This window comes from Pinus tabuliformis, chromosome 5_2 (genome assembly GCF_031772625.1).
Source record: "Pinus tabuliformis cultivar Carrire ecotype Pingquan chromosome 5_2, CPIR1, whole genome shotgun sequence".
NCBI lineage: Eukaryota > Viridiplantae > Streptophyta > Pinopsida > Pinales > Pinaceae > Pinus > Pinus tabuliformis.
The window spans coordinates 360076666-360101576 of NC_142306.1; the positions used below are offsets into that span (position 1 = coordinate 360076666).

Below are 24911 nucleotides of genomic sequence, written 5' to 3' on the forward strand. Positions count from 1 at the left end.
ATTAGATAGATTTCTTATTCAAAGTTCCTATCTACTCCTTGGTTTAGAAGCTAGGATGCTCATCCTGCCATGCAGTATTTCGAATCATAAACCCATAAAGCTGGAACTCTCAGCACATAGAAATTTTGGGCCCATTCCTTTTCGATTCAGTGCTCTATGGATAAGGTATCCAGACTTTATGGATAAGGTTAAAGAGAGCTGGAATCGGCTTGTCACAGGGTCCCCTTTCTTTGTTTGGGAAGAAAAATTAAGAAGAGTAAAGGCTGCATTGAAAAGCTGGGCTAAAACTCTTCCAAATCTGGCTAATGAAAGGAGGATGGCCCATGCCTCCCTCGAGAAGCACCAACTGCAGATGGAAGAGGAGGAACCCACGGAGGAATCGACAGCCATAGAAGGAAATCTGTAGCAAAAATTCCACAAAGCTTGTCTGCAAGAGGAAGAATATTGGAGGCAGAAATCACGTAGCCTGTGGTTGAAAGCAGGAGACAGGAAAACCTCCTTCTTCCACAAACAAGCCCAAGCTAGAAGGTCCTTCAACACAATTTCTAAAATAAAAGAAGATTGCGTTACCCGTAAGGACTTTACAAACATCAAAGGGGCTGCCTTCTCCCACTTTGAGAAACTATATAGTGAAGTCGAGGGAATGAGCCAGGACACTATGTTCTTGGATGTTGTCCCCTCCAAGATCTCTTCAAATACGAATCAACAATTGGAAGCTAAAGTCACCAGAAAAGAGATAAAGGTTGTTCTCTATGAAATGGAGCCAGACAAAGCCCCGGGTACGGATGGCTTCACTGCTAGATTCATTCAAGTCTGTTGGCAAATAGTGAATAAGGATTTGTATAGAATGGTATCCAAATCCCAGCGCTGCTAGAAAATTGGAGGAAGCACAAATTCTGCCTTTCTTGCCCTCATTCCAAAGGAGAAGGGAGCCAACACCTTTAACAGGTTTTGTCAGATTTCGTTATGCAACATTGGCTACAAGCTCATAACAAAAGTGATTGCCAACAGACTGAAGGCCCTCTTTCCCTCCATTATTCCTGAAAACCAAGGGGGGTTCGTTCAGGGGTGACAAATCGTGGACAACATAATCCTTGTGCAAGAGGCGATTCATTCTAGCTTGTAGCAAAAAGAAAAAAGTATGGTCATCAAGCTGGACCTTGCTAATGCGTTTGACCGAGTTCGTCACAAGTTTCTCTTTGGCATGATGCACAAGTTTGAGTTTGGTTAGGAGTTTATCAGATGGGTCCAGGCATGTATCTCTGAGCCCTGGATTGCCCCTTTGGTGAATGGAAGAGCAACGAAGTTCGTTAAAGCCTCTGGAGGGCTGCGACAGTGTTGTCCTCTTTCTCCTCTTCTTTTTGTTTTGCAAGCTTCAGTTCTGAGTTTTTATTTAGAAAAGTGCCAGATAGACCAAGAAATTATGGGTCTTAGGATCGCTCGAGGTGTCAAGGATATCAACCATGCATTGTTCGCTGATGATTCTCTTTTGTTGGGTGCTACCTCCGTGTACTCTGCCTCCAGATTCAGAAAAGTGTTGGACGATTTCTGTGGGACTTCGGGCAGCAAACTAAATGAAGGAAAATGCCATTTTTATGGTTGGAATATCTCCAACAACGAGCTCTCCTCAATTTCCAGATGTATGGGTTTCGCTGGCTCTGCTTCTTGGAACTCCTTCATCTATTTGGGCCTTCCTATCTTCCAAAGGAGGCACTCCAGTAAAGATTGGCTCCCAATGGTCGAGAAATTTAAGAAAAAAATTCAGTCTTGGGGCTTCTCATGGTTGAACCTTGCAGGGAAAACAATGCTTATTAAGTCTGTCCTATCTAGCCTGCCCATCTTCCAATTCTCGGCCATGTTGGCTCCCTCCAGCATCCTCAAGAAGATGGAGGAATGGATTCGAAGGTTCTTTTGGAAAGGAGGCAAGCAAAATGACAGGAAGATCCCCCTTGTCAGTTGGGACAAAGTTGCCAAACCTCTGCTAGAAGGAGGTCTGAATTTCAAGGATCTGAGGACTCAAAATATTGCTATGGGGGCTAAGATTCTGTGGAGACAAATAGCTCTGAAACTGGGTTGGGCCCAAAAGGTGTTATGGAAGAAATATTTCAGGGGTCAGAGGCTACGAAGCTTGGATGACCTCACCCACACCAGCAAAGGCTCTCAAATTCACAGGCTTTGCATGCAGGCCTTACCACTGATACAAAAGCATTCCTATTGGATCTCGGGTAATGGCAAGCTCATTAATATTTGGACTGATAAAATCATGAGCGAAGAACCTTTGGGTGAAGTCCAAGAGCTCTTTGAGCTTCGAAGCTGGACGTTAAACAGTGGCATCAAAACTTTGTGGGATATTTCTAGCTAGAAGGATAATTCGTGGGTAGGCTGGAAGAAGCCTCAAATGTTGGATGCTCTAGATCAGGCGTGGTCATTCCTGCTGACTAAGCTGAAGGGAATGAGCTTGATGAGCATCAGGAAACAAGACAAGAGAGGCTGGGGCTCTCTAACTGGTTCTTATACTGTTGCACAAGGCTATGCACAACTAAGAAAAATTCCCCACGTCCCTTGCTACCTAGCGACTTGGCGAGGACTCTGGAGGCAGAAATGTGTGCCAAAAATCGATTTTTTCAACTGGCTGTTGTGCCACAACAACATTTTAACTGAGGATAGACTGAAAAAGAAAGGCTTCCTGGGCCCTTCCAGATGTAATCTTTGTCTGGAAAATGAGGAAAATGCCACTCATTTATTGATTGAATGCAGGTTCGCCAAGAGTATTTGGGCTGATGCGTTTTCCTCATGGGGATCCTCTGTTCGTCTGCCAAACTCGATTGCTGGATACTTTGCTGATTGGGCTCATCTCTATCCCGGAAAACTCCCCAATAACAACTGGTTCAAGGTAGCTTGGATGGTTTATCCAAAATTCATTTTCTGGCAAATATGGATTGAGTGCAACCACATAATTTTTCAAGAAAAAGCGTAAAAGGGTAACCTTGTTTTGTCAAAAGCCAACGGCCTGCTTAAGGAATTTCTCGGTGAGAAATTTGAGAAGCTGGGAAAAAATAATTTAAATCCTCAAGAACTAGCATGGGGGAGCAAGCTTGGCCTTCAGTTGTCTGAGGAGGCGAGATAGTTCCAAACTACGAAAAACTGGCAGATCAGGCTTGCTGAGGGCGATTTCTGCATTTGGCTCCATAATTGTGACAATTCTTCCTTGTTTTTTGATGGGGCCACCAAAGGCAATCCGGGAATTGCTAGGCCGGGGGGTGTCATCAGGAATGCGAATGGCTGCATAGAGAACAGGTATGCCTGGGGCCTGGGCCACAGTACAAACATGCAAGCTGAGGCCATGGCTTTATTGCAGGGTCTTAAGCATTTACAGGTTCTTGGTATTGAGAAAGCCAATATTCTTGGTGACTCCCAATCCTTGATTCGAATTCTTGTGGATAACACGTCCTCGAGGGACTTTCGGCTAGCAAGAGTGGTTGCCAGAATAAGGAAGCTAGTTGGTTCCTTTCTTTAGGTGAATTTTTTCCACATTCTTCGGCAGAATAATAAGGAAGCGGATGCGAAAGCCAACAAAGCAGTCCTCCTTCCTGCAGGCACCCAGATAAGAGACGGGGTTGAAGATTGGGATCCAATCCCTTAACTCCGTTTCTCATGTATTACTGTCTTTTACTTCAGCGGTTTGTCTGTGTTCACAAGCATGTGGAAATTAGGGAAATAGGCTTGACTAACGGAGCTAAGAAGATTCAGAATATTAAGGTTAGGAAGTCAGTTTTTCTATATGTTGAGGATAGCTGGTTCATGGGCTTCCTAAATGTAACCGGCCAACAAGGTTTGGATATCTTTTAATACAAACTATATCTGTTTTCGTTAAAAAAAATAATAAAAAATTAAACCCCTTATTTAAAAATTATATTTTTAAAATTCTTTCAATAAAATTTTATAAATAGATTCGAAACACGGTACCGATAAAATGATAAAAAAGCCGTTGGATCGAAATGCCTCAGACCACATGTAATTTTGCACGTGCAATTGTGAAGCCGGGATGAAAAAATAGAACAGAGAGAAAACAATATCCATGAAATTTTATGTGGCTGCCACGTCGTTACTGGTAGCATTGAATGGAGTGGACAGGGACGTTTGCTGGATGATTGCGTTGTTAAGACCGTGCACTGGCTCCTCCCCCTTTGTGTTAGCCTTAGCCTTGCAAATCGACCTCTGGGGCTTATTGTTATTTCTTTATGAGTGATGATCTCTGGCCCAATTTATATGGAGGATTTGAACTTGCTATGACAGGTGTTGGCGTTTGATTGTTGGTAGATTTGTGGCCTGAAAGAGGTTAAAATCTGGTAAGAGTTTGACCTTCTGCAAGTGTGGTTTTCTTCATTTTTGAGTTCATATGCTGTAAGGTTAAGTTAGTTTTCTTTCTGCTTGAGTTCAGATGTTGCAAGGTCAATAGGAATTCTTACCATGTGGATAGACTATCAGTTTTTGCATTGTCCCTTCCGTTTGCCCAGTGTTCCTTTTCGTCTCTGGCTTGTGGGTATTATTAAGTTGGATATTGGCGTCACTTCTCTGTGCCTACGAGGTTCATGAGTATAGCTAGTTTATTTTTGCCTCCAAATCATCTGCATACTGTATATCTAGTGACTTTTTGCAACTGGACTGCTACCTCATCCATCCCTTGTGCCTGTAAACAAGGAAAGAAATAATATGTTTGGAAATAAAAGGGGCATACTCGATTTTGTTACAAGAAAGTGATGCATGCATTGACTACCTACGATTTGATTTCGGCATTGATTATTTGCAAATTATAAAACCCCAAGCCCTGTTGCGGCCGTCGGTAGCTTTATTGTGCTTAACCATACATATTTCCCTGTTTATTTTGTTGGGTTTGAAACCAACGCCTCACTTGTCATCTCTTCTTTATTATCGGACAAACGCATCCTTATCAGACTTGTTGCTGGCTACTAGTTGGCTGAGTAATTCCATTATTCAATTTCGAGACTACAGTTCTGGTGTTTGATGTGAATGATAATGTATACAGTGATTTTGGCTAAGTTACTAAATATGAGAAACCCAATACAAAGGTTTAGCATGTAAGAAACATATAGACTGTATATACAGAGATGATTCATATCTAACACTGTATACAAAAACACTACCAAACAGAGAAGGTTGGAAAGAAAATTATATATGGTAGAGAATCCTGTTAATATTGTGTGCAACAAGTAATTTAATAAGTGGGCTAGCTCAAGGTTTTTCTGATTGAAATTCTTCCCCATAATTGGTAGAAATTTTGCCAGAAGTTATAGTTCCACCCGACTGATGGGAACTTTGACCATGGGACTTTGCCCTTAAAGATTTAGCACATTTTAAGAAAACCCAGATTGTCAAAATTTTATAAAATAAGTGGATCATGGCAGAACTTTTCCTTGCCGGAGAAAAAATGGAGTCACCAGAAAGGTTGAGTTTGCCTACTTAATAACTCACTCCCTATGCACATTCTTTGTCATATTACAAAGAGCTACAAACAAAATCAATTAACAGAAGAATATAAATCAAAGGTTAAGGCATAATGACAAGATTCCCAAATTGTAAAATTTGCCTTTTCAAAAATTAACATGTTCTTTGTCATGAAAGCATAGTTTAGAATATAAAATAAACTCAGCCCAGTGTTTGCAGTCCATGCCCAAATCCTGAGTGCTTGCTTGGCAACTGATATACGTTGTAACCACAATTCTCTAAGCCTTAAAAGAAAAATAATTCCAAATGCCTATTCGGGTAATACAAAGCAGAATTAGGTGACCTTAATCTCATTTGTTGGATATTGATAAAATAATCTGATCTTTTCTTCCCTATAAGAAACATACCAAAATATGAGAAAAACATAGGATGTTTTTGACAAACAGATTGGATCAATGGAGAAAGGACATCACACTTTTCGAGAGATGGTCATAAGAAAAGGTCCATTTCTTGAGAAATGATTTCATGGCCTTTGAAATGGAAACCACTTTAGAAAACAAAGTTGTTTGTCCTATTCTGTTTCTACACCTTATAACTGCAAGAATGCCAACGTCTGTTTTGTTTTTGGTAACATAGGATTTTGGGCACTAAAATGATACAGGTTATCATATAACTTCATTTCCTCACTATTTGAAAATAAAACCATATATGGAAGAAATCCATTTCACCATCTCGTTTGTTTCAAGGAAGGCATGTTGTGCATGACTTGCACATGCAACAACATTGTTTATATTTTATTCAAAGTAAGACTTTTAATGATTCAAGTGACTTGTTAATTTCGGGATATGTTCATGCTTTGGAGACTACTTTTGGAGATTTTGACTCTGTTTGAATTGTGTGGTTGAGATGCAAAGACCATGTCATACTTATTGAGCTTAATTTTTTGATGCACAATACAAAAAATCACTGTTAAATAACTAATTTGCTCAGGATTTGATGCATTTGTATCCTTTTTTATGTTAGTCAGTTTTGTTTGCAAATGTTATAAACCTTCTCCTCACAATCTTCCTCTCCCTTTCATATTCATATTTACATGCATTCTTATATCTGTTCAGATTGGCAATGGTGACTTTATTCCCTATAATCATGTTCTCTTCATAGGTCACAATTGTTGATTGATTATGGCTGAGGAGAAAAAAGATGATGTTACAGTAATTGATTACCTAGAGAATTTTCTATTATTCCTACCACTCAGCCCAGTGTTACTTGGGAGCGGGAGCGGGAGCGAAAGCGGGAAGCGGGAGTGAAAACAGGAGCGGGAGCGACATTTTCAAAAGCTCCCGGTTTGGGAGCGAATCCCGGAGCAATTTTTATATAATATATATATTTTTTATATTTTGATACATATAACTCCCATCCAGCCCGCCCTGCCCGGTGCATTTTCTATCCGGGGTGTATTCTGCCAGCAAGTAGCGATATCTCAAGCAGGTAGGTTCGACCGTGGCTTTGAGGTTATCACCCGCCATTAGGCCCACCGAGTCACTAAACAATAATTGGACGCATGTGGTATGTGACCAACCCCCAAATAAGTAACTAAGGGTAAAAAGAAAGGTTCTACGTGTCCTTCCCTTCTGGGATGAGGATTCGCAGGATAGGTAGGGTAGCTTGGTGAAAGGTGAATTCCATCATTAATGGAGGGACAGCAGTTACGACGGTTCAAATAAAAGGTAAGCAATAAAGTAGGTGTCTGGTCCAACAATAGCTCCAGGGTCTGGTCCTCCATCCAACACCATCAACCAATAGCGTAAGTATAGGTCCAACGGTTGAAAGCAAAAGTAAGCAATACAGTGGCTTACTGACTGATAATGTGGTTGGTGTGCCTTACATACAAGAAAGTGCTGGTTGCTTTTTTATTCATGTGGTCCATGAATTAGATATAAAAAACATAAAAAAACATAGATTGATCATTGAACTATCAACCATATAACATCAATCATCTAGAAGTTATAATCTTCATCAACCACGTCCACAAGTTAGTAACATACAACATATTGAGTCTCATGAATCATGATTCATCAGTTTTAAAGTTTCAACTTCAAGCTTTCAAAATTGAAAATTCAATATATAACATTTATCATCATTGATCACCAAAGTTGTACTTGTAAGCTAAGTTTAAAGTTTAAAGTTTAACCATTACAAGAAATGATAGCTAATATGAAATGAAATTTTATAAAATGAATTATGAAATGAAATGAAACAACTTTCACTAAGCATCATATTCATAATTCAGAATCATTACCAATGAGTTATAATTGCCAACTTCAAACTTCAAACTTAAATTGTCACAGTCATATATTGTTTACAAAAAATATCATTATGATTTGAAAGAGTCAAGACTCAACAGTTATGAAAACTAATAGAAACTAGAAAAGACAAGTAAACTGTAAATTTATTATCTACTACTATATGTGGCCCTTGCCATGAGAAGTGTCTAATGTATGAGCAGGTCGTGGTGGTCTTCTAGGAGTCTCCTGCACAGATCGATGACCAGAACCAGAAGGCACATGCCCTCCACGTGAGAGTGTAGATGGAGGTGGCGACAGCAAAGGAACAAGACTCAGAACTCGAGCACTGCTAATGGATGGTGGAGGTGGCATGGTTGTTGCTTCATCTTCCTCTCTTATAAGTTCCGCTTCCAGTTCTTTAAGATGTATAGTGCCATCCTCCAAATTATCATCCTCTGGGTGGTTGTCCCAAATTTTATATGTTGGATCCTTATAAGCCCGATCACTGTAATGACTCAACAACCTCAAGTTGTAGTGCACATAAACCAAGCTTTCTGCCTGGTTTTCATTGAGTCTGTTTCTTTTCACATTATGTATTAAGCTGTAGGTGCTCCAACACCTCTATACAGAAGAAGTATTTACAACCTGTGAGAGAACTTTTTTTGCCAATTTTGGCAAAAGTCCATGGCCGCCATATGATTCCCACCATGTGAGAGCATCAAATCTGTCTCTATCTTCCATTGCATGAAAGGTACCAAACAAACCAGTGCAACCGAAGTATCTGCCTATTTCAAGACGCACACTAGCACATTCCTCCTTGTCAGGTACCAACTTTTTTAATGCTTGCAAATATCCTGTGGATACCTCTTCATCTATATGGGGTTTGGCCCTAACCCCACCCCCTGGTGCAGGTTGGGCCAACCAAGATGTAGGGTAGTATTTTGGCGTAAGGATATACGCCAAGCAATGTAGTGGAACATTAAGTTTATCCCACTGTATACACACACAATCGTGAATCAGTTTGTACAGTATGGGATCATTGTTATGAACAATATCTTTTATTTGCTCCAACATGGTATCCATCTGCTCATACACCTCGCCAATCACTGGTTTATCTGTATCTGCAAACCAAATCATGTGATAAATGGGCTTGGTGAAATCCAATACTTGCCTCACACGTGCCCAAAAGATACCATCAAGAGCGGCCTCCTCCACCTGTTCAAAACCTTGCCTGTCAGCTGCATTTGTAGTCCTTTCCTTTAATACTTGCCAGTGTGGACTTGATACCATGCTAGCCAATGACTCTCTTACCTTCAAAAGGCGCCTGAAGGTGAGGTAATAGCTACCAAATCTAGTCCTTGCAATTTTCAACAACTCCAATCTTGAGTGATTGCGGATCAGGCCATGAGTATTGCTATGATTTGTAATAAATTTTATCATTTGTTTGCCTTTCTTGTACAAATCACCAATCCATTTGTATTGTTCATTTTTGTTCTTAACAATATCATTCATCAAAAGGTTCATTGTGTGAACCAAACACCCAGACCAAAATATGTTGGGGTATTTATCCTCAATAATTGCTCCCGCTGCCTTACAATTAGGAGCATTATCAGTGATGACTTGGATGACATTGTATGGCCCAATATGGTCAATTGTTTCAAGTAATGGTTCTGCAATGTTGATGGCGGTCTTGGACTTGTCTGAGTAATCATATGCTGAAAGAGAGATGGCACCTCTAACAGAGACAGCAAGAACATTTATCAATGGCTTGCCTTTTACATTTGTCCATCCATCAGATACAATGGACACCTCATGGTCAGTCCAAGAACTTGTCATTCTATTCAAAGAATGTGATATTTTTGCTTTTTCATGATCAAGTCCAACGGTTCTTGCCTTGTCATACCCAGGGCTCTTGTATCCTTTAGGGGGCATCATTTATGGCAGAAACCATTTCGTGCCAATAAGGTGAGCGAAGAACATTGAATGGTATCCCACATGCATAGAGAAACCTGTAAACTTTTGAATCCACATGATTCCTACACCCTTCATCAAGGAAATCCGATATGGTTCTACACCTTAAACTTGGTGACCCTGTGCCTCCATATCCACTGCCTTGGGAGGATGTTGAAGGAGTTCTTTGTGCATATGATTGTGAGCTTGGTTCAAAGAAACCCTTTGATTTTTTAGATTTGTATTGGGCTTCCTCCTCTTCCCTTATGTATTTGGCTCTATCTGCTACTGAGACACCTGTACAAGTTTTGATTCCTATTTGTTTATCTCCATCCCATGGCATTTTCCCGCAGAGGTGTTTTCTGGCACGGGTGTATGAACCTATGTAATTATTGTTGCAATGGGGGCAAAGAAATTTAGTGGTTCCACCCCTTTTCCTGCTTCAGGCCTGTTAACATATTTCCACAATGGGGTTTGGTCTTGTTTAGTTTTTTGAGCTGACCCATGTTCACCCTCCTCCAGCTCCTCCTCATCGGGGTTTTCATCAAATCCACTATGTCCCCCTTCTTCATCCCCTTCTTCATTTTCAATTTCAACCCTCATTTTTCTACTCTTCAGCACCATAATAACCGAAAAAAGAACCAAGAAGAAGAAAATGTCAAGAAATATAACCATGATGTTTGAAATTTGAAGTTTTGAATCTGCAAAATTTTAAAAAATGGAATGGGAATGGGAATGGGAAATAGAGAAAAATTTATTTATTTATTTAGGAATAAACATTAAAAAAAAATTGCTAGACACTCTATTCAATATTGTAGAGCCCACCTCTTTGGCGTCCAATCTCCCTTTGCTCCTTGCTTTCTCTTGCTCTCTCACTCTCTTGCTCCTTACTCCTTGCTCTCTCTTGCTCCTCACTCTCTCCTTGCTCTCTCTCACTCTCTCCTTGCTCCTCACTCTCTCTCTCAATCTCCCTCTTTCAATCTCAATCTCACTCTCACAATGATGAAATGGAATGAGGGAGGGTCTATTTAACCCTCCCTCACAAATTTTCCACAATATATATATATATATTTTATTTTATTTTATTTATTTATTTGTTTGTTCACGCGTTTTGCTCCCGTCACTCCGGGAGCGATTTTTATAACCCGGGAGCAATCGCTCCCTGATTGCTCCCGGGTTATAAAAATCTCTCCCGGAGCAACGCTCCCTGCTTCGCTTTGGAAATAGGCAGGGAGCACAAATTTTTTTACGGGAGCGCGCTCTCGACGCGCTCCCAAGTCGCTCCCGCCCGGAGCGCGGATTGGGAGCGAGATCCGGGGGGGGGGCGCTCCCCCGCAACATTGACTCAGCCTAAGGATGGAAGTCTTCTTTTGTTTGCGCCTCCTTCACCCATATGTTAGGCATGAGGCTGCATATATCATTGGGTATGTGGATCACTACCAATATTTTGGATAGTTGATATTGAACATGGTTTGACACAACATATTTTATAAATATTTCATCTTGGCATACAATGCGCAAGTTATGGTTGCATAGATGTTACCGTACTTCATGATATTTTGTGCCTCCTCATGTTCTATTCATTATTTTAATCAACACACATGTTTAATTTTTTTTTTTGTAAGTGTAGGATTAGCTATTCAAATTTCATATGAACAATAAAATTCACTTTCAAATTGGAAATTTGGCTAGGTAAACCCCAACTGATTTTCTTAGTTAGCACTTGTGCTAACTTGAAAGATTGTGCATAACATGACAAAAAATATCATGAATAGTTGATTGTTTGCTAAATCTGTGTATGTCCCAACCAAAATAAACATGAATAGTTTTATTGTTTGCTAAACCTTGCCTTCTAGCATCTAGATAGTGGTAGATATGGGCTGGACCCTACCTTCCATAACCTAAGCTAACATAATAGAAAGTAGAAAGCATAAAAACGAGAATCTTAGAGAGTGATATGAGCCAGAGGACTGTTGTGCTAGTTATCCGTTTTTGCTAGGAAGATGGGGTACTAGTTGTTGGCTCCTGCCTTGATCTTTGGGTTTGCATTTGTAGCATTAGAATCTTCCTACACACCTAGTTTCTTAATCTCTTCTAGTCCCTTTTTGGAGCCCTGAATGGTCATGAGGATGTGACGGCCCTTATCATTGAGTTGGTGTAATTCATCAAGAATGATGTTTAGACTAGAATTGTCTTTCATTGAGGTTGTGTCCATGTGACATGCAATTGACTCCTTGGTATGCCAATATAAATCCAATGTCAGGCAGTAGCTGGTGGTTAAGCTCCTTGAGAACCAAGTGTCCAAAACAATGTTATCCAATTCCTTGTCGATGTGTTTGGTATTGTTGCTTCCCTTTTCGCCCTGACCTTATCCTTTAGATTGTCCAACATTTGAATGGTATTGGCCTTGTGCCTATTTGAAAATCCACTTGCAATGTAGAAAGCTTTCGAACTCTAACGAGTGGAGTAGGTCCTCTTCCCTTCCATGTTGGACTTTAAATCCCCATGAGCTCTGTTCTTGGGGGGTTTGCCTCTATTATGAGGTTTAGGTAGAGTTTCTTCCATTGTCTCCCTTTCCTTCTTTAGTTTATCAACCATGTAAAATATGACAAGAATATTGTAGTCCATACCTATAGCAATTCCTTTTGTCTTCGACTTGTTTCTTGCTTGCTAGCTATGGAGACAATGTGGAATCAGGTGATCAACAACAACATTTGGGTTCTTGGTTATGGTGAGGAGGAGCATGAGTCCATGACCATGAGTGAGAACCATGGTTCATAATACCTTCCCTGTCTTATCTTGTACCTTTATTATTATTTTTCTTGTGTGGGTTCATTCCGAGACAAATCCTCCACGGTGTGGTCATATTCATTCCTCCCATTTGACCATGTTAGCGTTGCATGCTTGTGGTTGTACAAATTTTATAATCCTTATTTTCTTTAAAACTTCACATGATTCATAAGAAAGAGGGGAAGGAAATCTTTTATCATTATCATTATCATCCTTTGGTATTTGATCAACGTCACCAATCAGACCTCGAACAATACTAGGATCAACTTTGTCGACTCTTATGTAAGTATCATCTTCCTTGAAAAATTGTGCCATCTATTGAAAAACACAATATCCATCTTGCAAATGGGATTTCGTGCATGCTCTGCATCATCACAAGTGCTCTGACCCAACAATATCAGAAGATTTTTATGTAAAACACTGTTGTTGCTGGTCAAAATATTTTACTTCCTCATCACATGCTATATCATTGTTATCTTGATCAACCTCTTCTTTTGCACACACAATGATAATTTTCTAGGTTTTTAATAGGAATTTACACTGTTTTAAAGTCTTTGGGTTGCACTTTCCTAAAGAAAGAGTTGAACTTTGGATGGAGAGCAAGAGCATTGATATAGATCATTATAGCAAAAACCATCATTGGTTTATATGATGGATGAACTGCCAAATATATCTTAATGAATTTAACATGAAGTTCCCAAATGACTCATCTCCCTTTCTTCAAACACATGTGAACTCATGCAACTTGGCCTTGTACTCCGATGTCCACCATTCCATTTGAGAATCCATGATGAATATAAAGAAATCATTGCATGGACACTGTCCCAACCTTTCAACCATGGAGCCACTAGGTGAGATCTTCTTTGTCTTTAACACAACCACTTGCTCTCTCCACCCATACAAGCAGTAGCACTTTAAACTTGAAATGGAAAGGGATTCCTTTTTTAGTGGAGTTTCCAAATGAGATGGAAGATCTTCAATAGGCATACCTCATCAAAGTTGTTGTAGATTATTTATTGATTTTGAGGACTTGACATAGAAAATTGTTGTTAGCTCTTGAGCACCTCTCACTTTGGATTGGTTTGTGACAACACTAGGGTATATCCCTAAGTCCTATCAATGGTCTATTGACGGGGCCAAAGAATATGAATTAGACAGTTAAGTAGATGAAACTCATAGAAAATAAGACAATACCAATTCATGATGGATCTGGGAAACTAGTGCCTGTGATCAGGTCATGGAGTCAAATAAGGACCAAAGCAAGTGTTTGTTACAGATGGATAACTCCAATGAGGCATCCACTCTAGATGAATCTCATTCAGTGTTTCAAATATTGGTGATATATTGCCAACACTGCGATATATTGCGATTCTCTTAGCTTGGTGATATTATTGTGCGAAAAATCACAATTTTTTCCAAATTTGAAAATATCGTGATATTTTATTATGATATTTCGAAAATATCACGATATTTGAGCATTATATTGCCTGCAAATGGAAAATATTGGCTGAGCCTAGTGAATTTTGATTTTTTTAGCTCAGTTTGAAAAGTGAAAGCAGGGGATTAAGAACAAAGGGGTTACTTGCTATAGCTTGTTGCATTTGCCCATAATAGGACTAGAGCGAGGGGGTTTCTTTAGATGTTTAATATTTTTTAAAACATGAATATTTTTGTGTATATATATATATATATTTTAAGTTTGCTGATATTTTCCAATATTTTCCCTGATATTGTTGATAGTTTTTTTTTAGACCCTCAATGACATATTTGCCAACACGATGTTTGCAATGTTGATCTCATTGGATTGATATGTCCTGAACCTTACGATCAATTTTGGAAACATAGTCCTATCCTGGTCACTCAAACTCATATCAGGGGCAATTGTCCTACGCTACAAACCTTTGTGGTGAAGGAAAACTGCTCATATTCATAACAATTCCATTAAAACCAAGGGAGAGAGACCCACACAATCTTATAAAATTGACTTAATCAGATTTGAATGAGAAGGCTGCAAACATCAATAATAGAGATCGATACACAAAACAGAGAGGAAATCTGTAGACCAGGTGCCCAACCTTCATTCATTATCCATGCCTTTTGATGATTACAAGTAAAACAGAGATTGAATATCAAAGACAAAGATCAACTCTTTGCAAATCCAACCCCAACGCAGTCTGTTTTCCCTGTGTAAGTAAGTTCTCTAGATAATGATGGATAAAGACAAATCCACAATAGGAAGCCTGCCTTTACTTCAAACTCATGTGCCTCGTATATATGCTAGTCAACTGGAAATAGGAAGAGATAAGGCTCAGTTATGACTCCATGAAATACTTGACATGCTGTCCAGAAATAGTAACATTTCTCCTTACTAGCTGCTTTCTAATCCTCCTCCAGATACTCATCATGCATATGGATAAGCAACTTAGCATCATTCCAGATGGAGCAACCACATTTGCCTTGAATAGCACTACCATTGACCATGAGCTTGCATGGGTTTGAAACTGCTGAAATAGACAGATTGAAATTAATTCTGATTTGAAACATTCTCAGAATATCTATCCTCATATGCTGTTCACTCACCTTGTGATCCATCTTATCCTCCTTTGCTGGGATAACTCCTTTGCATGTTTTGACTCACAGAGATAAGAGTTCAGGCTAATGTTATGTAAAAAATTAGTTAGTATTTAATTTTAGGTTAAATTAGACGAAAGGGCATGATCATAAGATCATGCCCTTTCCCCAAAGGGTGCCCATGGCGGTATATAAACTAGGAACCCCCAATGTAAACAATCGTCCCCTGTCAATTCATTATTAATAAATATTTATATATATATTTCTTTGCGCATCTGGAAGTTTTCACTTCATTGGTATCAGAGCAGTCGAATCCTCTCGCCTGTGTTGGTTCACGCATCCATCCCAGGTTCTTTTTGTTGTGCGTATCATTTACGTTGTAGTCACCCACTCTCTGCCCTTATCACTGATAACCATTGTACTGCCATCAAAATCTTGTCCGCCTTCGTCATCGTGCCATTGCCTTGTCTATCGCCCTCGACTCCGCTATCGTGATCCCGTCGGCTCCTGCTCCGCCTTGCGACTGCGCTGCCACCATTACCTGTGCCTTATTGTCTCCACACTATTGCCCGACTCCCAACGTACCCACACGCCTTCCATCTGCTACCAATCATGATCCCTGCATCTGTTTTTCCACCTCCTGTTGTTCTTCTGCCGTGCCCTTGCCATCATACCTGACTCCACCTCCCTTTCCACGCACTTTCTGCCATTCAAATCCTCTGCGGATACGCCAAAACCCTCCGTTGAGCCCTCACACCGCGTCCCTTGTTGCCTACTGTCCACGGCCGTCATATTGCTATTCCCTTATCAACTCTGTCCAAATCCATAGCCCATCGTTAAAATCCGCGGTGATATTCGCTAGTTTTTTTGAACAGTCAAAAGATAAGACGTGACTGTCCATAATTGACGTATATGATATATATATATATATAAAATATAATATAATATAATTATAACGTTAAATTAATTATAATATATGTATATGATACCTTAGTTCATATATGATATATAATATAATTATATATAAGTTATATATAACGTTAATTTAATTAAAAAAAAATTTAAGTTGGCAGATAAATACACGCCCCCACAAACTCGCTCAATGTCGACAATGACAATGGTGGATTTCCAAAAAAAATTGGTTGAGGGGGAGCATAAGATAAATAACAACAACGATGAGGTCAATAAAAGATTAGATGATTTCTAGATCAAGCTTGAGGGGCAGGCTGACAATATAAAAAATCTTCAGGATACGACAAATCGAATAGAAATAAAGATGGAAAATCACCGTGTCCAAAGAGAGGTAGATCTCAAAGAGTCCTTAACATTGCTGAAACTCTTGTGTAAAAAGATGAATTATACAACCGCACAACTACTACAAGAAGATGAAGAAAATCAAGAGCACAACTCATCAGTTTCAACGAAATCAACAGACTCTCATGAAAAAGCTAAATCCCCAAAAAAATCAGCGACACCCCACCAAGAAATGAGTAATGCCACTCTTACAAACAAGCAACTCTGTGATACCTTTACCAATCAACACCCCTTTTTTGCTCAACCATTAGCGACATACCAGTGAACGGCAAAAGTTGAGATGCCTAAATTCGATGGAAACAAAAAAAACAATGTTGCATGGATAAATAAAGCAGAAGAATACTTTGAGATATATGACATCGATGATGATGACGAAAAGCTCAGGCACGCATCCATGAAAATGGAAGGGGAAGCAGATAATTGGTATATGTGGTGGAAAAAGACAACACACGTCATTAGTTGGAGAAAATTTAAGGATGCATTCTTTAAAAGATTCCAAGGTGTAAAGGAAGAAGAGTTCTTTTCAAAACTCATCAAATTACGACAAAAAGGAAGTGTGGACGAATACACTCAAGAATGGGAGACCTTAGTAACACGAGTACCTGGGTTATCAGAATCTCGTCTAATTCAATCATACGTCTCGGGACTCAAAACCCATTTACAAGTAGAACTTGAGATGCATGACATTACATCAATAAAAGTAGCAAGACGAAAAGCAAAAACAACCGAAAATAAATTCAAACAAATATTTTGGTCAAAATAAAAAAAAACATATTCAAGACAAAGAATACCCCAGTATGTGGACTCAAATAATACAAGATATGTTCCACCACATCGTCGTGAAGATGAAAAATCTAATGTGGGAACACAAAGGATAAAAGAGGGTAAATGCAAATGCTGTGGTGAGAAGTGGGACCCCAAACATAGATGTGCTAAAGGAAAAGAACCAAAGAACCTATATAATTGTGAAGCAACCAAGGATTCAAACAGTGAAGACTCTGACATAGAAGAAACAGAAGATGCCCCAGAATTCTCACCAGGATTAGATGACGGAAGTATTCCGCAAGTGTCATTATCAGCGATGACAGGTATATCACAACCTCAAACCTTAAAGTTAAAAGGACACATAAAGAAGAACAACGTAGTGGTTCTCATCGACTCTGGTAGCACACACAATTTTTTAGATGCAACCATGGCAAAGAGACTCAATATTTTTATATTTCCCTTACCAAACATGAAAGTGATGGTAGCTAACGATAAGAAGATTGAAAAGGTGGGGAAATGCCATAAGGTCAAATTGCAGATTCAAGACTTTAATTAAAGTCTCCGTTCTTCACAGTACTGTTAGGAGGAGTAGATGTAGTCTTAGGTATCCAATGGCTACGAACCTTGGGTACTTATGTTGCCAACCATCAAGTACAATTTATAAAATTCAAATGGGGAGGTCAGAAGTACAAATTACACGGATTCCAAGCACCAGAGAATCAACTTGTATCATCATCTCAGATGATGAAGGTGATTCGAAAAGGAGCACCCGCTTATGTAGTACAATGTCACCAATTAGAAATGTTATTTGCAAATATGACCAGTGAAGAGTCACCAGAGATACAAGATCTAATTCAGAAGCATGAAAAAGTATTTCAAGACCTACCTACGAAGACGCTGCCTAATAGGGAAATTGAACATACAATAGAAGTCAAGGCAGGGTCAGATCCCGTCAACATCAAGCCATACTGATATCCACATCACCAAAAAACAGAAATTGAGAGATTAATCCAAGACCTTTTAAAGTGTGGGACCTTGATCATCTTGGAATATCTGATCAAGTGGAAGGACTTACCCGAAGAAGATGCTTCTTGGGAGAATGAAGCATTTTGTCAACAACATCCGTCGTTACATATGCTTTGAGGACAAAGCATTCTTTCGAGAGGAAGGCAATGTTATGTAAAAAATTAGTTAGTATTTAATTTTAGGTTTATTATTTAATTTTAGGTTAAATTAGACGAAAGGGCACGATCATAAGATCATGCCCTTTCCCCAAAGGGTGCCCATGGCGGTATATAAGCTAGGAACCCCCAATGTAAACAATCATCACCTGTCAATTCATTATTAATAAATATTTATATATATATTTCTCTGCACAACTAGAAGTTTTCACTTCAGCTAATCTGTGACCTTCTTGTCCTATCTAGAAGCCTGCTATAACTCAATGCTAACTGTGGTTTAAACTTACATAACATCATACTTAGAAAATATTCAAAATAGAACTTAAACTTCCCTTCTGCATGTTTCGTTTAATGGATAAGATATATAGTTATTCGATGCTGTGCCCTCCACCTGTGCAATGCAACTGAAAGTTTCACTAGATAAGACTTAAGTTTACAACCCAAATATATGTCAATCACTTTCTCTAACGCACCTGCTTCAAACAATAGACAACTTTAACTAGCACTGGGAGCTAAGTTGCACGAAACGGGGAAACGGAAACGAGTTTCCGAAACGGGAAGCGATACGAAATGCGACCTCCCCAAATTTTGGAAACGGGAAAACGCGAATATATATATATATATATATATATATATATATATATATATATATTAAAAATATTTAAAAATTATTTTATATATGTGCAATCATAAAGCATTAATGATACATTATAATTTATTACATTTAAACATTAAGATTAAATTTACATCACATTTACTCATGAGTCATGAATGATCACATAATGAAAATAAAAATATAGGAAAATCCAAAAGCAACCTTTATTATATATCCAAGGGCAAAATCTCAAAATCAGCCTTTATTTATATTAGTATATGAGGCTGCAAGTACAATAAAGACTATAAGGCTGCAAGAACTATAGAGACAAAAGACTAATCCTCATCATAACAATCCTCATCAAAAATAGAAGCAGCACAATGCTCAACAGTGGATGGTGGTGCTGAAGAAGATGATGCACCAATTCCACTTCCAGACTCGGCCTCAATATTCAGGGCAGCAAGAGAGAGCTCCAAATCAGGATTTTCTGCATCCACATCCCATTCTTTAGAAGGACCAGTGTTGTATTCTGGAACCCTACGAGATGCAAGGCGAAGGTTGGAGTGCACATAAACAAGATCCTCTACCTTCTGTGAGCCCAACCTATTGCGCTTCACAGAATGAATAAAACCATAAGTGCTCCAATTCCTTTCTGCTGATGAAGAGCTTGCCACTTGTGAAAGAATACGAATGGCAAGGTTTTGCAAATGTACACCATTTGCTCCATGACAAATCCACCACCTAACTGGATTCATGGTGCTTCTCTCCTCCAAAGCTGATATATCTGCATAATCATCTATTCCTGCAACAAAACTGGCAAATTCCTCCTTTACCTCCCTGTGTAGATGAGAAGGAAACATTCTCATAAGGGCTTTTTTCACCCCATTAGCCACCTCTCTATCCTTATGGGGTGCCTTCCTCTTCCCATTGCTTTGAGCAATAAGCTCCTCATCATAAAATTTGGGGTTCAAAGCATGTGCTAAAGTGTGCAATGGAGTATTGAAATTGTTCCACCTATCAACAATGATTTTCTTGATCAAACCAGCAAAATGATCATCAACAAACAAAAGTTGTGGAGACTCTTGCGAAATGATTTCCATAGTTTTCTCAACCATGGAATCCATGCCATCATATACCTCTCCCAAGAAAGGTTGGTCAGTGTCAGCACTCCGGAGAAGCTCAAATGCAGGGGTTGTGAACTTTAGCAAGAAATCTACCTTGCTGCACCAATCCTCATCAAGGCACAATCTACGCACCATAGATCCCCGCTCTGAATTTGCTTGTCTCCACTCAATCCAAAGTTGACTCACCACCATAGAAACTAATGCCTGCTTAACCTCAACAAGGCGGCGCAACATCACGAAGTTTGAGGCATATCTTGTCTCAGCAACTTTTAACAACTCCAATTTGGAGTACTCTCGAAATATGGCCTGAGACTGGTGGTGGTTGGTGATGAATTTGATAATCTCCCTTGCTTCCCCTGTGAGTTCCTTTATCCAGGAAACTTTGTTGTGGATCTCCTCTAAGATCAGATTCAGATTATGGACAATGCATGGTGTCCAAAAGATGTGGTCATACCTCCCTCAATAATTAAACCTGTAGCTTTGCAAACTGGTGCATTATTCGTGATAACTTGCACCACCCTGTTAGGCCCTATTTGTTCAATAGCTTTTATAATAGCATCAACAATGAACTGTGCATCTTTCACCTCTCCTGAGCAGTCTTCTGCCTTGATAAACATTGCTCCTTTGGGGGAAGTGGCAATGATATTTATCAATGGTCTGCGCCTTATATCTGTCCAACCATCTGAGACTATGGTAACCCCAGAGCTACTCCAGGAAGAACGAATTGGAGCTAAAATTTCCTCCACAAAGTCCTTCTCATTTTTGAGAAGCTGGGTTCTGACTTTCTCATAGTTGGACCCCTTGTACCCTTAAGGAGCTTTGTTAACTGCCCTTATCATATCTTGCCAGTAAGGAGAGCGAACAACATTGAATGGGATACCACATGCATAAATGCACCTAGCTACTCTGGAATCAGTTTCTTCTCTTGCTTGCACATTCACCAATCTAGCAATTCTGCTATCCTGAACTGAAGGGGATGCCCCTGGGCCTTTGGTATTTTTGGGTGCTAGTTGTTCATGTTGTTGAGTGTGACCGACTCTCCTCTTTCTTGCTTCAGCTACAATCCTTGGCTCAATGTTAGATGGAGTTTGAGTAAGGTCATCATGCCTTCTCTTAGTACCATCCGCCTCATCTTGCTCTCTTTGATATGCTCTCCTTGCCAATGGATTTGCTGTTTTTGTGCAACCTAAAACCCCTTGTCCTCCTCCATGCAATAGATGTGCCTTCACTCTTGGGTAGGAGCCCTTGTACGTATTATTGCAAAGATTGCATCGCCATTCCCATGAGCCACCACCTCCACATCTTTGAAGCTTCGTCACATGCCTCCAAAGAGGATAATATTCAGCCCTTGGGTTGGCCCTAGGGCTTGAACTTGCAGCTGCACTTTGGCTGGAAGCCATTGCTGCAAAAATAAATTAAAAAAACAAATCTGTAAATAAAAAACGTTTTTCATATTTTTGGCTGCATAAACCCTAGAAAAATTGAAGAAATAGTAAGAAAAAACTAACAAAATGAATGTGGCTTACCCAAATTAATTTTCTGTAGCTGAAACTACCCTAAAATGACAGAAAAGAGGAGAAATATGGTTGTAGCTGAGCCAAATCTGCTGCAAAAATAAATTTAAAAAACAAATCTATAAATAAAAAACGTTTTTCATATTTTTGGCAGCATAAACCCTAGAAAAATTGAAGAAATAGTAGGAAAAAACTGACAAAATGAATGTTGCTTACCCAAATTAATTTTCTGTAGCTGAAGCTACCCCAAAATGCCAGAAAAGAGAAGAGAAATATGGCTGTAGCTGAGCCAAATCTGCTGCTGCTGAAATCTCTTTCTCTTGCTGCTGAAATCTCTTTCTCCTGCTGCTGAAATCTACTTTGCTCACTGCTCAAAACACCCTAGCTGAAACAACTGCCAGTCTCCAAGAGAAACGACTTGCTGAATAGTGTGATGAGAGAATGAGACAAACTTCTCTTTTATAAGTTTAAACAGGCTTCTAGAACTCACTAGATAACCCTAAAAAAAATTAGAAAACATTTTTTTTTTTTTTTTAAAGCACAAGTTATTTGGGAAACGTGGGTTGTACGGCCATGAAACGCGTTTCACGGCTGTACCAAATGTGTTTCCGCGTTTCGTCCCAGTTTCCGTACGGAAACGGACCTGCCCCCCATGTTTCCTGCAACATAGATTGGGAGTGTATGCACACCTCCACTCAAGCTTGTATAAACCTTTCATGTGCAAAGAACAGATCAGACAAAGGTGCCACTTCTCCATCACCATATATACATCGCATGCTGTCATGCAAAGTCCTGATGATGCATGAGACAACAAATGCAACATTGACTTCAAAGTATAAAGGCGGCAACAATGAAGAAGCTGTGGGAAAAGCGGCTCACTATAGGTAATGACCTCTTGCTTATAAGTTTCTTGGTAGCTACCCGAAAGTGCCAAAGGAAAACTCTCTTCTCCTGCTGTTACATATATCTCTTGAAAAGATCTACACAAGTAGCCCCTAACATGTGCCTTTCCGCTGGGTGTAAGCTACAAGAGAGTGCCTAAAGTAAGTTCCTTCAATACATAAGGATTTTGACATTCGGATTGAAAATACTGATGAAAAGCGCACCCTCTTGTTGCTGCCATGATGATGAAGACCATTCTAGAGAGCACATGTGGCAGCATCCTTGTGCTTGTTTGCATCAATCTTCACAAATCAGATCCTCCCTGACGAATAAGTGTGCCTTCTCTGTGTTCTGGTATACCTACTTGAACTGTTCTTCCAAGTTCCCTTCATCTATGGGCATAGGATAAGAAAAAAATATTAGCATAGCAGTTTATATGAAGCTTAGATATACCGGTCCCATACCATTCCTCCTCGTTGCAATTGTGTCCATTTGTGCAACACCCACAGTGACCTTCCTGTGCTTCCTGCCACATCTGTGTATTAATCTACGCTACTAGCAGATGCTTTCTAACTATATTCTTCTCCAGCTATAAATTTTCGTGTAGTTTTAGCTGCACATAATTTTTCACCTTTCCTGTTCTAGTTAACAATCCTTTACATAGATAAAGGAAGAAAAGAAGGGGCATCTAATGGCACTTGACCTCTTGCCTATCATCTTATGCAAGAAAGTGCCAACAACTCAGAGGCTTAAAGGGTTACATACAAGGTGCTAATTTATCTTTCTATACCTCCTCATACCTACTTGCTACGACTTCTACCCCCCCAAAAGGCTCCTAAAATCTTTATCCACCCACACAAGCCTATAATGACTAGGGCAAGATGGAGGTTGCGTGTAAAGCAAGCAAAACGGTTCACAGAGCTATGGGTCAATCCTAAAACTATCCAGGCCAAGGGAGTCTCAAATAGGTTCTTGGAATGCAACCTAAGCTTACTACACACAAAAGCTGCTATAACTAGGGTAAATATCTGTAGTTTTGGACAGAAAACAATACCTTATAATAGCAAGAAATCTTACCATTCAATTCACATAAAAGTACATGGATTGAAAGATTAGAAAATCAACAACTTAGGAAAGAAAATTAAGCAACCTTCCACATAAAATATTAATTAGCCAACAAATTCACAATAAACATTCACGTCAACGCTGATAAATTGCAGAAAAAATGCATGAAAAACAATCAATACGCTTCGCCAGTGCACTTTAAAATGATTCTATACCATAGGACATTCATCAAAGAGCATTATTAAACCAATAGAACACGTTATAGGTGAAAATTATCCCCAATACCAAGGCAGTTAAATAAAAATAAATAAATTAATCTAACTAGGGTTTTGCAAAATTAACATAAAATTAAAACCTATCCATTAGATGAAGACTAGTGCATTCTCCACCTAGGGAAATGGAGTCTAAGATACAAACCACACCTAGGGAAATCTAGGAGGGGAAATCCTAATTTCAACACACTAAGGCAAATTAATCTACTTGCTTAAGGATTTAAACTAGGGTTCTCAATTCTCTAGAAATTCATGTTGAGAAATCTAGGGGTAACTAGATTAGGTGATTTCTCTTACTTTGGTAATTGCTTGTGATGTATTTTTACTTAATTTGATATCTTTTGTTTCATTTGATTATAGTTAGTGTTCTTATCATCAAACAACTACCAAACAATAAAGAATAATGAGATAAGAGGACACAAGATATAGGCTATTAGCTAGGGCCAAAATCTCTCCTCTTGAGAGGACAACCCACAAGAATTCTTCTCTTCTTATAGCACTTTCAAATGACGAATTCTAAGACCTTTGACCCTTGACCAAGACCCCTCCAAGGCCAAGTCAAAACTCCTTGAAGAACTTGCTTCTCATGAAGTCGACCGAAGTCAAACTTGCCCCACTTCTCCAAATTGAGGCTCCTCTTCAAAGTTTCAGACTCTGTCACAGGTCTGCAATTCTCGGCCTGCTTGTAATCTCTGCAGTTCCACACGTGTGGACAATTTAGGGCAGATTTATGAGTCTCTTCTTCCTTCTTCCTTGACAAATTTTGCAATTTGAACCTTTGACACCTTGTTTCGACCTCCTGAAGTGACTGTACTTTGACTCTGCTGCAACAATTTTTGCCCTAGTTTCCTCGCACAAGTGAATAGATTTAGCCCTAAAACAGTCCTCAAAGATTCAATTTTCTTCTCATTTTGTTTCTCTCTCTTTCGCTGGATGTCTTGTGCTTCTTGTTGATAAATCTAAAGGCAACAAGTGTGAGAGATTTCTCTTTCTTTGATGATAACTGCTTGTGAAGTTACTTTTCTTGATTAGGTTCTTCTTTAGATAGATTATTATTGTGTTCTATTCATCAAACAACTACCAAAACATAATAAACAATGAGACAAAGGACACAAGAAATAGGCGATCAACTAGGCC

General features: G+C 39.2%; 1 protein-coding gene across 2 annotated transcripts in view; it reads left to right on the forward strand.

The window, feature by feature from the left end:
• The first annotated feature begins 4064 nt into the window (after window positions 1-4064).
• Window positions 4065-24911, forward strand: part of LOC149158954 (uncharacterized) — a 292431-nt gene continuing 271584 nt past the window's right edge. The window contains exon 1 of one of the 2 annotated variants that reach the window (XM_089436378.1): window positions 4065-4349. The gene's annotated coding sequence lies outside the window, so the exon portion shown is untranslated. The remainder of the gene's footprint in view (window positions 4350-24911) is intronic. The other variant, XM_089436377.1, reaches the window with a different exon arrangement.